Consider the following 13,808-nt stretch of genomic DNA (forward strand, 5'->3'; position numbering starts at 1 on the left):
GACCAGCAGCAGCGAACAGCTGCAATCAATCGCCGGTAATCTGCACACCCGGAGCTGATGATCAGACCTGCCTTCAAAAGCCTGCACAACCTGCCATCCCTTGCCGGAATATAACCTGTTGATGTCCCGTAAGCGATTATCGTGCTTTATGCGATCTTGCTCTCTCTCTCTGTGCTTTTCTTTCCCGTCATTTTTGATTGTCCCGTGTCCTCTCTCTCGATCCTACTGCAGACCTCCGTTCCCACGTTGACGTTGCTGTGCGTCTTATCATTCCTTGTCCCCCTCTGTTTCCCTGACTGCCTCTTGGATCTCGACCCCCTCTCGCATGGGCACGGACCTCCTACGCCTCACCATTCGCCCTGACCATCTGCCTGCCCCACGGACTGCCTTCATGCCTTGTTCCTCCTCTCGAGTCAACACTTCTGGTAAACACTCAGCAATTAATTCCTACACATAGTCTTACACCATGCACACTCTTGGATTTCGTCACACACCATTCTCTAGTTAATTAAATTATATTGTTCATTATTTATTATATTGTTTATATATACATATACATAGAGCAATATTGCCCCCTTGTGGTTCTGTGCTGTCACAACTCCCTCCTCCAACCCATAACCCATAAGCGCTAACGCAGACAGTCTACTATATCTATTAATTCACAAACTTGGTAAGTCTTTCGGACTTGTATGGAGGCAACTTGTGTTTCCATTATACGGGTACTTTGAGTAACATCATTAAGTAAGGGTGCTCCCATCAAGGTTTTATGCTGCTGATTCTGAAGTAATCAACCATGTATGTCCGAAATAATGTTAAACTATAAACTATTAGAGTTGATACAGATATAGTCATCACATGTGATCGGTATTGTATGATCTCCCTTGTGGAGTCGTGGATGATCGTATAAAGCATAAAGCCCCGATCGTAAGATCCCTGGTTAGTAGCCATCTCAAATTATACCCAATTTAAGATTGTTTGCTGTGTTTTGAAAATTATAATCCCACAATTCACTTTTGATTAAAGTTGCTACTTTACTATAGAGTATGTTTTCATAGTTATTGTTAGCATTTTAACTCATTATCCATTACCTGCAAACAACAGTGTATATTTTTTATGGGTCTGCCTTTGTGCTTTATGTATTTAGTTGCTATCTTGCTACATGTCAATTGTGAGCATGTCAGCATTTCTATTACTTTTCGCCAGTCTCATTAGGCTGCTGTGGCCATGTCAAAAACGCTTCCGTCATGTCCCTCCTTTGTTTGCTCCACTTGTGAGATATGAGGCATCCAAATGTCAGTGCTCGCATGATGTTGACGTTAAAACAGGCTTAGCTACACATTGAATACCGTAATGAACCGAACTATCCAGTGCTTCTAGCTTTTTTTGGCCCGAAATAAAATGTTGTCCTTGTGTAATACTGGGGTTTGATTCTTTAAGTTGCTCATTAAATTGAACCCCTCAAGGCTCTAAATGTCACTTGTTAATGAAAATATAAACAGTGCACATCTGAATTGACTTGAACATGGTCACAGTCTTTTTGACTGATTGTGGCTCTAAAAAAATGCATAAAACAAGACTATTCAACTGGCACCCCAGGGGCCAAATTTATTGGACAAATATTTTTGCAGCAAATTCCTAAAAACCTAAAGCACTACAGTGCTCCTGTTGTATAGAGAAACTTGGACCATTGGAAACACATTAGCAGGTCCTTGCATTGAAAACCTTGCTCGCAAACATAGAACATTTGGGTACAAACTAGGGTTGTACGCGATACTAATGAATCATATTCGGTACTATACCGCCTCTAAAAAGTACCGGTCCGGCCCCCCCGTCATCATCACGTCATGTTATTGCTGGTTTACAAGCAGACGAGCATGTTCGGCAGCGCACAATCACGGAGTAATTACAAGCAGACACAGTGTGTAGAAAGAAAAGGGAGAACGGACACATTTTGGCTTAAAAACTAACGATAAAGGTGTAGTTATAACACTGAAACGCCCTCAGGAAAAGGTGCTTTAAGAGTTAGCGGCTAAAGTCCATTTGCAGTCTGCAGTGTTTTAGCTACTTCTAAATCACTAATCCTTGCCTCCATGGTGGCAAATAAAGTAAGTTTCTTACAAGTATCATCCCTGCAGGACGAGGAATAGCTAAACATGCTTCACTACACACCGTAGCTCACTGGCGTCACAATGTAAACAAACGCCATTAGAGGATCCACACTAAACATCCACTGTAATGATGCCAAGTACAGGAGCGTATCTGGTCGATACTACTATGATTACATCGATATTTTTTTAGCATCACAAAATCTTCTTTCATTTAAAAAAAATCTATATTATGTTTATAAACTCAGTAAATACATCCCTGGACACATGAGGACTTTGAATATGACCAATGTATGATCCTGTAACTACTTGGTATTGGATTGATACCCAAATTTGTGGTATCATCCAAAACTAATGTAAAGCATCCAAACAACAGAAAAATAAGTGATTATTACATTTTAACAGAAGTGTAGATAGAACATGTTAAAAGAGAAAGTAAGCAGATAATAACAGTAAATGAACAAGTAGATTAATAATTCATTTTCTACCACTTGTCCTTAATAATTTTGACAAAATAATAGAATGATAAATGACACAATATGTTACTGCATATGTCAGCAGACTAAATTAGGAGCCTTTGTTTGTTTACTTACTACTAAAAGACAAAGTTGTCTTGCATGTTTACTATTTTATTTAAGGACAAACTTGCATTAAGAAACATATGTTTAATGTACCGTAAGATTTTTTTGTTAAAATAAAGCCAATAATCTGTGATGAGGTGGCGACTTGTCCAGGGTGTGCCCCGCCTTCCGCCCGATTGTAGCTGAGATGCGCCCCCCGCAACCCCGAAAGGAATAAGCGGTAGAAAATGGATGGATGGATAAAGCCAATAATGCCATTTTTTTGTAGTCCCCTTTATTTAGAAAAGTATCGAAAAGTATCAAAGTATCGAAAAGTATTGAAATACATTTTGGTACCGGTGCCAAAATATTGGCAACACTAGTTCAAACGTGATTTATATTAATGATGAGTTCTTCAAGGCATCCCTTTTAAATCATTTGATTTTTGAAAGTTTCACATTTTTCTTCGTAATGTGATTAATGTAACTAAGATGTTGCTGTAGCTTGTTTACTTCCGATGCAGTCAGTAGTCATTTGTTCAACGACTTTAGCTATCCTAGTGGTCTTCCTTAAGGTTCCATTTTGGATCCTCTCTTTTTCACCATTTGAACTACTTAACTGGTGGCACACGAGTTTAGTTCAATAACTCACATTTTTGCAGCGGCCATAGAGATGATCTTTGATTAGCTTATTTTGCAGAAGGTCCTTTCAAACAGCAGAGCGCTTCTGTCACTCTGACAAAATAAACAGACCAGAATCAAATGTCTACTGTAGAGGACGCTGGTTTTCCAGAATATAGAAAATAAGACTAATAGTGAAGGGAGGAGTCCGTGCCCCCCAGCCCCAGTCCTTAGCTTTCTGGAAATGTGGCCCCCAAAACAATTTAGTTAAATATCCCTGGCATACAGTGTTTATGCCAGAAGCCAGATGAATTATCTTTGACAATGCAGCATTTCAAGCTGGGCTTAATTGTGAGTACAATCTAAAGTCCGAACGCCGCCTCATCGTTTACTTTCCTTTTGTTCAAACTGTCAAACGTCTGGTGTGTCACAATGCCGCAACACCGTATTGTGAAGAACCAACACTCTTCTTCTTCTTCTTCGTGGTGCTACATTAATACATTAGGAATAAATAATGAAGAAATTCATCAGAGGAGACTTTGCATATAGATAGCCTACTTAAGTTCGGCCATTAACACAACTTGGGGGAAGTGCTGGATAATTAGAGAGGATCTCCTTTCTTTCTCTCTTAAAGAGAAGACTAATAGAGAGGCCATGGTGACAGAAGGAGGACACGGTACACAAAATATTCAGAACGTCCTTTTTTTGGGGGGGTTGGCAAACTCAAGCAGAGAAACCTGAGCCTTCGATTAATGAGTCCCAGTGCTCAAGAGCCTGCGACCAAAACACAAGATTAGTTTTGAAGTGTTAACAAGGTTTTGAGTACACAATTACAAGGTAAACATCATAGCTTTTTTTTTTACAGCTGAATTGAGGCTCTGTGACAGGCTAGGATCTTTGAATAAAACAACAGCAAATTAATAACAAGAACAATTTGTAACCTGTTGAATGACATAAATATGCTAACCGGCTACTGGTGTGGATAAGCTGTGTTAATGGGGGCATGATTGATTGATTGACTGAAACTTTTATTAGTAGATTGCACAGTACAGTACATATTCCGTACAATTGACCACTAAATGGTAACCAAATAAGTTTTTCAACTTGTTTAAGTCAGGGTCCACGTTAATCAATTCATTGTAATCCTGTGCCTGAATGAACTAGTGCTAAATCCCAGTCTAATATGTTGTGTGCTGACATGCTAACAGTACTTAAGTACATAAAGCACTAAGGCCAACGCAGAAGGATTATACATCATGCTTTTTAGTCCATTTCAGGAGACTGATGATCAAAACCTGACTACTCTACCACCTGAGCCACAAACCAGAGGTGTGGACTCGAGTCACATGACTTGGACTCGAGTCAGACTCGAGTCATGAATTTGATTACTTTAGACTCGACTTGACAAAATGTAAAGAGACTTGCAACTCGACTTAGACTTTAACATCAATGACTTGTGACTTCACTTGGACTTGAGCCTTTTGACTTGACATGACTTGCTACTTTGCCCAAAACCTGAAGCTTAAAAAGTTATTTGGGAGCGCTCTGTAGCTTTCATTTTGTACGTGTCTGTCTAACAGCGTGTGTGCTGCGTGTCAGCGTGTGTGCTCTTAGTACAACAGCCAATCAAATTAGATCTACATTGTTTTCATCACACAGCATTCATCCAATCAAATTGCAGGACAACCACCAAAGAACAGTTGTCAAACAATGCGCCAGTGAGAAATATTTATACCAAAGTTGGTTTCGTTCGGGTATAAAAACTACGACTTGGTCAACGAATTGCCGTATGCAAATCACGCAGTTCGAATATTACAGACGGAGACGCAACAACTTCCAACTTCGTTCGACATTTGAAGTTGCACAAAGAAGGGTAAGTTTTGAATGTAAAATAACGTTTATTGGCTAAGTAACATGACTTTTATTTGCTGTGTAGTTAAATCAGTGAGGCTGCAAACTCACTGCTAACGTCATAACCATAGACATCTTATAAGGGTACACAGCATGGAGCGCTACTACCTACTGGCGCAGACGAGACGCGGGGCCGCCATCTTGGAGTGGTGATCCGCTCCACTCAGTGCAATTCATTTGGCAGGAGCAATGAACTGTCAGCGCATTTAATTCATTTTACCTCACTGAATACCACTCATTTTCACGCGCTTTTTTGTCACACGTGTAGCTATGATAACTGACACATGTTTTATTATTTATAGTTTGCTTAACAGTAATAGAATATTCTTATACGCTATAAGTGACCAGCCGTCCGAGATTAAAACTGGGAATATAATCCCAGAGAAGGGGAAAAAAACGGTCAGCTATTTTTAAATTGATGAAACAATATGATTACGTTATATATACATGCTACATAAACAATGTATGAATACATTAGATATCTATATATCTTATAGACCGTATCTCTGTTGCTGCAGCAGCAGAGAGTTTATTCTGTCTTGACACTTTGTATTGATATTTTGTATTACATTCTTCCCTTAAGTGATCATGTTTACAGTCATTGTTTTATATGTATTTTTTATGTATGTCGCTTTGGATAAAAGCGTCTGCCAAATACTTAAACATATATAAACACCTGAAAGTCTTTACATCAGCTAAAACCACCAATCTGTTTAACTGGATTCAGAATAAAACCAAATGCTGCCTTACCCAACAATGTTAGTATTTGAATATTGTTACTTGAAGACTTATTCCTGGTTACAATTATACTGTTAAGAAAGTATTGTCTTATATTTTGCCTAAAATGAGAATGCATCATAATCAGTGGCGGCTGGTGAATTTTGTTTTAGGTGGGGCAGAAAGTTTGTAAACTAAACCCCTGTAGGGGCGTCATCCTCCCCCAGAAGATTTATTTGTGATTTTCACATACAAATATTGAAGATCTTTGCTCCTTCTCAACTCTGTGGTAATGTTATTTTCATAAAATACAACCAATAGTACATTAATGTTAAATCTTACTTGTGAAAAGTAATCCCCTGATTCCTATTTTCAACAGTCCTGCTCATTTGAGCAGGAAAACGCTTAACACCAGCCCGGCATCTTTGTTTTCTACCTGTCAACTGTCAGTTTAGGCTGCTCGCCGGCTCCTCATCACCACTTCAAGATGCAAATTGCTCGCGTCACAGCAACCAATATTGCGTCTACTTATAAGACGTTTATGGTTATAACGTCATTTCAAACACGGCAATATGTTGCGTCCACTGCAGTTTGCTACCTTACTCATACTTTTTGTCAAGTGATTTTTTTAACCAAGGTTGCATGAGGTACCTACAGGTAACGTTACGTTAGTCAATGTATCACACACAGTAACATAACGTTAGACGGCAGTCAGCAGCACTGCGTATTTTAGCCACCTACAAATGACAAACATAGTCAAATAAAGGTCAGTTAAAATGTATACTATATTAAGAATATGTGTACATATTGCATAGGGCCCTGACATCTAAAAAGTACAACTCTGTTCATTGTTATGTTCATGTATTTGTTATGTTTTTCATGTGTACGCACACATAAACACACATTCAGTATAAGATGAGATCAATGAGATAAGGTAAGAACAGAATAGAAACTGCTGTGGAACTAGTTACAATGCAATATGCCATGGAAATACAATGTTAACACTTTTGTGCAAATAAGTACAGTTGCACTTGTTTTTGCAAATGTGTTTATTCTGTAAAGGAATGAGTTAAATGTTTAAAATTGTTTAAACTATTAAAATGACTGGTTAATAGTGCTATTATGAATTGCAATGCCAGTACTACTTTCTTTCCTGCTATTTCAAATGCACTTGTTTTAATAAATAAATACAGTGGTTTAAAAGTATACACAATCTGTGTAAATATATTAGTCTGTGGTCAAAAGGACTTGAAAGGACTCGAAACTCAAAATGCAGGACTTGTGACTTGACTTGAGACTTTCCAGTCTTGACTTTGGACTTGACTCGGGACTTGCCTGTCTTGACTCGGGACTTGACTCGAGACTTGAGGGCAAAGACTTGAGACTTACTTGTGACTTGCAAAGCAATGACTTGGTCCCACCTCTGCCACAAACTTAAAAACGTTGCTTGGAGTTATGAATGAAGAATCCATACGCTATGGACGGCTAGAAGCCTGAACGGCACTCTACTTCCGGTTGAAAGCAGTAAATGGAAGGACACCGCAGCACCTGCAGTGAACATATCCAAAAGAGGGCGCCATAGCACCAACAATAAAACCCCTTCTCAGTGTATTTGCCTCGTTATTATGGCCGTCAGCTAAGTAAAATCCATAAATTAGCCGCACCGTTCAAAATTTACGGTAAATGAGAACTATATGCTACTTTGTATTAGAAATGGCAACAACAGAGGATGCATGTCCTTGTATGAGCCAGTCTGCCCCACAAAAAGAGGATAGCGATTAAGAAGGGTCTTATTGACCACATCGTCGGACTACAATGCTGGACGCGGCCAAAATATATATGTAAATATGTAATATTTACGTATTTAGATCATTTTAAGCATACTGCGGCACATTAATTTCAAAAACGCATCACAACGTTTGCATTTGTTTGCATTCAGGATTGTGCTGAAAATTTTAATTTCCACTCAAGGATTATTAAAGTATTTCTGATTCGGATTCTGATTTTCCTTTAACATCACCGATTATTACTCACTGCAGACTTCATGAGAGCCAACAAACATAATAAACCATCACTTACTGTGCAATGTCTGCTGTCATTAGGATGCCGACTGCTAGGATGTTCATATATTCCCATTTAGATGAAGAATGACTCGTAATCCTCACGAAGAAAAGGGAGGAGGGGGAACCAAGCGTCTTTTCGCGCCATTCTGGGTCTAAATTGAATGTCAAAGTTGACCAACTTGTCCTAATCCTCTCAAGGTGAGAGGCAGAATAAACTTCAACAAAGGCCGACGCGAGAAAGCACCTCACCAGCGAATGATGTCAACATAGCCACACAAGCTAGTTACCTGTGATCACAGCGCTGCTATAAATAGTTTGTCAGTGTTCACGCTTATAGTAACAATATCACTGATACTTGCTTAATATTCAAGTCGCGTATACTTTTGGCGCTTTTTGGATGGTTATTTATTGGGCTTTATGGGCGGAATAGAGGACATCTCATTGCCTCCATTGTAAGCTGACTTTTTTTAATGTTTATTTGCGAGTTAAAATGCATTAAAAATGTGTATATCCGTCTTACTGTCTCTCATAATGATTGTGAACAATAGGCAAAATTCCCCCCAAAAAGTAAAGGTCGGCAAAGTTTACAAAGAGAGTCAGACTCAGTGTAGTTCTGTCGGGACGCTGCATTACAGTATTTACAAGACTTTATTTGCACAATATCATCGCCAAGTACTTGTTGCTAGGACTACATTCATTCAGTACCAAAATTAACCTTTTTAAAAAAAAAAACTATTTATGACTGTTTACATTTGCACCGGTGTCATTATGGAACCAGGTTTCGGTGCCGATCCCCACACTCAAGTGCTGTGACGTCATGCTATGTCCACTAAAGTCAAAAAGAGGAAAATCATCATCGTTACCCTTAAAGCCCAATTCCATTACTGGAAAACCTAAATTCTCTGATTCCACAGAAACAGTGGACAATTGTGGACATCATGCCCATCCATGATGTCTTTTACATTGAGGCTTCCCTCTTAGGTCTACCACAAAATTGAACTGATAGACCTCCATTAAAGGGACAACTCAATCCATTGATTCTGCAGCCTGGAGTTTTTTTTAAAGGGGAACTGCACTTTTTGGGGATTTTGCCTGTCATTCACAATCCCTATGTAAGACAAGAACACATGTTTTTCTTTTTTTTATGCATTCTAAATATTAAAAAACGCAATCAACAATGGAGCCTATTAGAGTTGCTCAATTCTGCCAATAAAAGCCCTTAAAAATACCTCCATTAAGGTTTTATATACATGATGTAAGTATATATGTAATGTAGTCACAGGCATATTTATAATACCATTAAATATTTACGTATCATTTTAAGCATAAGCGACAGATTAATTTAAAAAATGCATCACAATGTTCACTTTACCATGAATTGATTAACGTGGACCCCGACTTAAACAAGTTGAAAATCTTATTCGGGTGTTACCATTTAGTGGTCAAATGTACGGAATCTACTAATAAAAGTCTCAACAAATAAATCTAAAACTTTTTTTTATGATTACTAGTGACTGCATGTCAGGTTCAAACACTGATGACATCTATTAAACAGACAAGAAGCAAGGAATCATGCAGAGACAGAGTTCAATTTAACTCATGCGGAGAACGCATGGAGCTGCACACTTAGTCACAGTCTCGCCCTACGCTCTCAGGTACAGCTCCCGCGTCCCTCTATTTATTCAGGAGTTCCCCAGTCAACATCACTGAGGCCGCCTCTAAAAGGAGTGGTCACACATATCATGCAAAGCAGCTCCAGTATGCACAATACGTGACGGAATGTGCTGGGGCCTTGTGGTTTCGCCTTGTCTCTGCTTCGTCTGTGTGCTGTCGTCTTATCTTCGTTGAGGTCCTTGAAGTCCTTGGCTGTTAGCGGGCTAAAACAAAGATAACATCTGCGGCTGAGGCCACCCCTCAGACAAGAAGTTTTGTCCTTGCACAGATAGAAAAAGTACAGCTGGAGTACAATAGCTAATAACTATAGCAAAGGATTCTAAGCATACTAAAGTTGTGTGATAACTTACACGTAATTATTGTAACACTGCAGACCTCACAAGAGCTAGAAAACATGATAAAACATCACTTACAGTACAATGTCTGCGGTCATTTGGATGCAAACTAATAGAATCTTGTTTTATTCACGTTGTAGATGAAAAATTACTCACAAAGAAAAGGGGGATGGAACCAAGCGTCTTTTCATGTCCTTCTCTCCATTCCCGGGCCTAAATTGGCTGTCAAAGTGTACCAACTTGTCAGAATACGTCCTCATCCTTCTACTATCCAGGTGAGAGGCATGGTTTATGTTCGAGAATAAACTTTCACGAGCAAAGCAAGCGAGGAGGCACCATACCACTCGATGATGTCAGCATTGGCACACAAGCTGGTGATCACGGCGCCGCTATAATCAGTTTGTCTGTGTTAGCGCTTTTAATAACGATATCCAAAATACTTGGTTAATATTGAAGTCACGAAATGTAAATAGAGTTTTGTTGGCGCTTTTTGGATGGTTAGTTATTGGGGTTTTTTGCAGTATAAAGGACTCCCTTTTGACTTTCGCTGTATATGCGGGCTTTTATTTACATTTGTTTATGAGTTAGAACATACTTGCGTGGTTGAGGTGGGGGGCGGGGTTTGGTGGTAGCGGGGGTGTAAATTGTAGCGTCCTGGAAGAGTTAGTGCTGCAAGGTGTTCTGGGTATTTGTTCTGTTGTGTTTATGTTGTGTTACGGTGCAGATGTTCTCCCGAAATGTGTTTGTCATTCTTGTTTGGTGTGGGTTCACAGTGTGGCGCATATTTGTAACAGTGTTAAGGTTGTTTATACGGCTACTCTCAGTGTGACCTGTATGGCTGTTGATCAAGTATGCCTTGCATTCACTTGTGTGTGTGTGTAAAGGCTGCATATATTATGTGACTATGCCGGCACGCTGGTTGTATGGAGGAAAAGCGGACGTGACGACCGGTTGTAGAGGACGTTAAAGGCAGTGCCTTTAAGGCACGCCCCCAAATTTGTTAACCGGGTGGAAATCGGGAGAAATTCGGGAGAATGGTTGCCCCGGGAGATTTTCGGGAGTGGCACTGAAATTCGGGAGTCTCCCGGGAAAATCGGGAGGGTTGGCAAGTAGGAGTTAGAATGCATTTAAAAAAAAAATACATTCGTCATGTCTTTCATAATGATTGTGAACGATAGGCAAAATAAAATAAAAGGTGCAGTTTCCCTTTAAGGTTATAGTCTCCTGGATAATACCATGGATCATGCATAGAATTTTCTGTCGGTTAAACGCCACATGTAGCACATGGCACCATTCACCTGGAAGCCCGCTGACACCGGACTTGCGGTAAAAGGTTTTTTTCCGCCACTGCAACGGTTGGCAGGGAAGGCGGTGATTGGTCGGTGACACTTAACTGCATCTTGTTCCCGTTTCCATTACACTCCTAATGCTTCCTCTTTCCATTAAGTGTATTTGATTTCCCGCTGAGGGGTTTTGAGGGGGCTGGTGGGGTGCGGGGGGGGAGGGGGGAGGGCTTCTGGCAGCACTAAGGCCAGAAAGGGCAGCTCTCTGCAAGCATCACTCCCACTCATGTGCCCGGGAGCGGACAAAGAGCGGTAACGCTTATACAATTAGGGGTGCCGACTTTGTCAGACCTCATTTTTGTGAGAGGCTTGAGCGGCGGCCCTCGGAGAGTAATATTAATTCTAATGCCCGGCCCGGGCTGCAGAGATAGAGGGATTATTCCGCAGCGCACAGCAAAAACCACCGCACTAAGAAGAGATCGGGAGCACCTTTCTCGTCCTGATTACAGGCCGTCAGTCTCTTGGAATTTATCTTGAAAGTTAAGGTCAAAGGGTTGAACATTTATGGGATAAAGAGAGGATAATAATTCTTGCTTGGTGTCTATCTGATTATTGTGCTCCTTTTGAAATGTGCCACTTCTCTGAAAAATGAAGATTTTTCGTACAAGAAGCTGGAAATTAGGTATTTTGAGGAAAGCTATCAAGCTGACATTGCTCAGGACAATCTGCTGCAGTAAAACCTTACCACAGACCGTCTATAGCTGGAGTGTCTAAACGTTTTCCAGCAAGGGCCGCTAGAATAACAAAATAAGGATGCAGGGGCTACTTTGATACATTTTGGATAGAGATGTCCGATAATATCGGACTGCCGATTTTATCGGCCGACAAATGCTTTAAAATGTGATATCGGAAATTATCGGTATGGGTTTCAAAAAGTAAAATTTATGACTTTTTAAAACGCCACTGTACGGAGTGGTACACGGACATAGGGAGAAGTACAGAGCGCCAATAAATCTTAAAGGCATTGCCTTTGCGTGCTGGCCCAGTCACATAATATCTACGGCTGTACACACACACACAATTGAATGCAAGTCATACTTGGTCAACAGCCATACAGGTCCCACTGAGGGTGACCGTATAAACAACTTTAACACTGTTACAAATATGCGCCACACTGTGAACCCACACCAAACAATAATGACGAACATCCACACCGTAACACAACATAAACACAACAGAACAAATACCCAGAACCCCTTGCAGCACTAACTCTTCCTGGAACCCAAAAACATACACCCCCCGATCCCCCCTACAAAAAAGCCATTATCGGACATCAAAGATACTAAAACCAATACAATATAGTGTATGCTAAACTATGTTAACACAACATCCATATCCGGAGGGAACCCACGCAGACACGGGAAGAACATGCAAACTCCACACAGAAAGACCCCCAGCCCGGGGGTCGAACCCAGGACCTTCTTATTGTGAGGCACACGCACTAACCCCTGTAACACTGTGCTGACAAGCTATGTAATGTTTCCTAAATTAAGAATTTTCAAGCATAAAAATGGCTAAATGAACAAAAAATACCAATAACACAGTAGTTTTGGCCACTAGATAAGACCAAACCAATCAGACTGCACTGCACTATCATGGCCACTGATTGGCTCAGCCTTAGGCAGCATTACTAACATGCTAACTTTAGACTCGTATAACTTGGCCCTTGACATATGCTAACTGTTGCCATGCTAACATTAGTAACGGCGTAGCAGAAAATAATCAAGAAGCACTGCCGTAGGAGGATATGCTAAGCACTAAGCTTGGTAGGAGTACCAATACCAATATTGATAGTAACAATACTTAATATAGTATCATTATGGTTGATACTCCAGCGGTTAGATTTATATTTTTTTATTATTAAGAAATGTGTCGTTATTGTATAAACTCAGTAAATAAGTCCCGGGACACAGGAAGGCTTTAAGGGCAAAAAACAAATAATTTAAGTCAGAGCCAATAGTACAAAATACAGTTAATTGTTACGCAGCCATCCTGTGTGTTTGTCTTACTATAATTGTGATCAATAATTGAATCATTCAATGATCTTATACATTTGAAGTACCAATATCAGCATTGGTATGACCAAAACTGCCCCTGTAACTACGTAGTATTGGATCATCACCCACAACTTATATACAGTAGCTCAACAACAGAAGAATAATGTTATGATCCGCTGCCCGGATCATAGTTTGTTTACGTTGTTTAGTCACTTGTGTTTTCAGCACCTCTTGATTTTGTTTGTTTTCAGTTGCCATGTCGACAGATTACAATCACCTGCCTCTGGTTAGTGTTCGGGACGCGCACCTGTTGCCCGGGCGCTAATCAGAGGGCTATTTAGTCTTTGCCCTGGCCTCACTCGGTCTGGCTTCCTAATTTGCTTTATGCAACAGACGACGACTATTTTGATTCCTGCTAGCTTTCACGCTATGCTATTTTTGCTTGCTAGCTCCCACGCTAGTCCCTTTGTTTTTGCCTTCCGT

At 40.2% G+C, this 13,808-nt stretch overlaps 1 long non-coding RNA gene across 1 annotated transcript in view; it reads left to right on the plus strand.

Moving 5' to 3' along the window:
- The first annotated feature begins 237 nt into the window (after positions 1 to 237).
- The window catches only part of LOC133662869 (uncharacterized), a 44,001-nt gene continuing 30,430 nt past the window's right edge, over positions 238 to 13,808 (plus strand). The window contains exons 1-2 of the long non-coding RNA XR_009828181.1: positions 238 to 425; positions 10,126 to 10,260. This is a non-coding gene — a long non-coding RNA (uncharacterized LOC133662869). The remainder of the gene's footprint in view (positions 426 to 10,125; positions 10,261 to 13,808) is intronic.

The sequence above is a fragment of the Entelurus aequoreus genome, linkage group LG02 (genome assembly GCF_033978785.1).
Source record: "Entelurus aequoreus isolate RoL-2023_Sb linkage group LG02, RoL_Eaeq_v1.1, whole genome shotgun sequence".
Lineage (NCBI taxonomy): Eukaryota > Metazoa > Chordata > Actinopteri > Syngnathiformes > Syngnathidae > Entelurus > Entelurus aequoreus.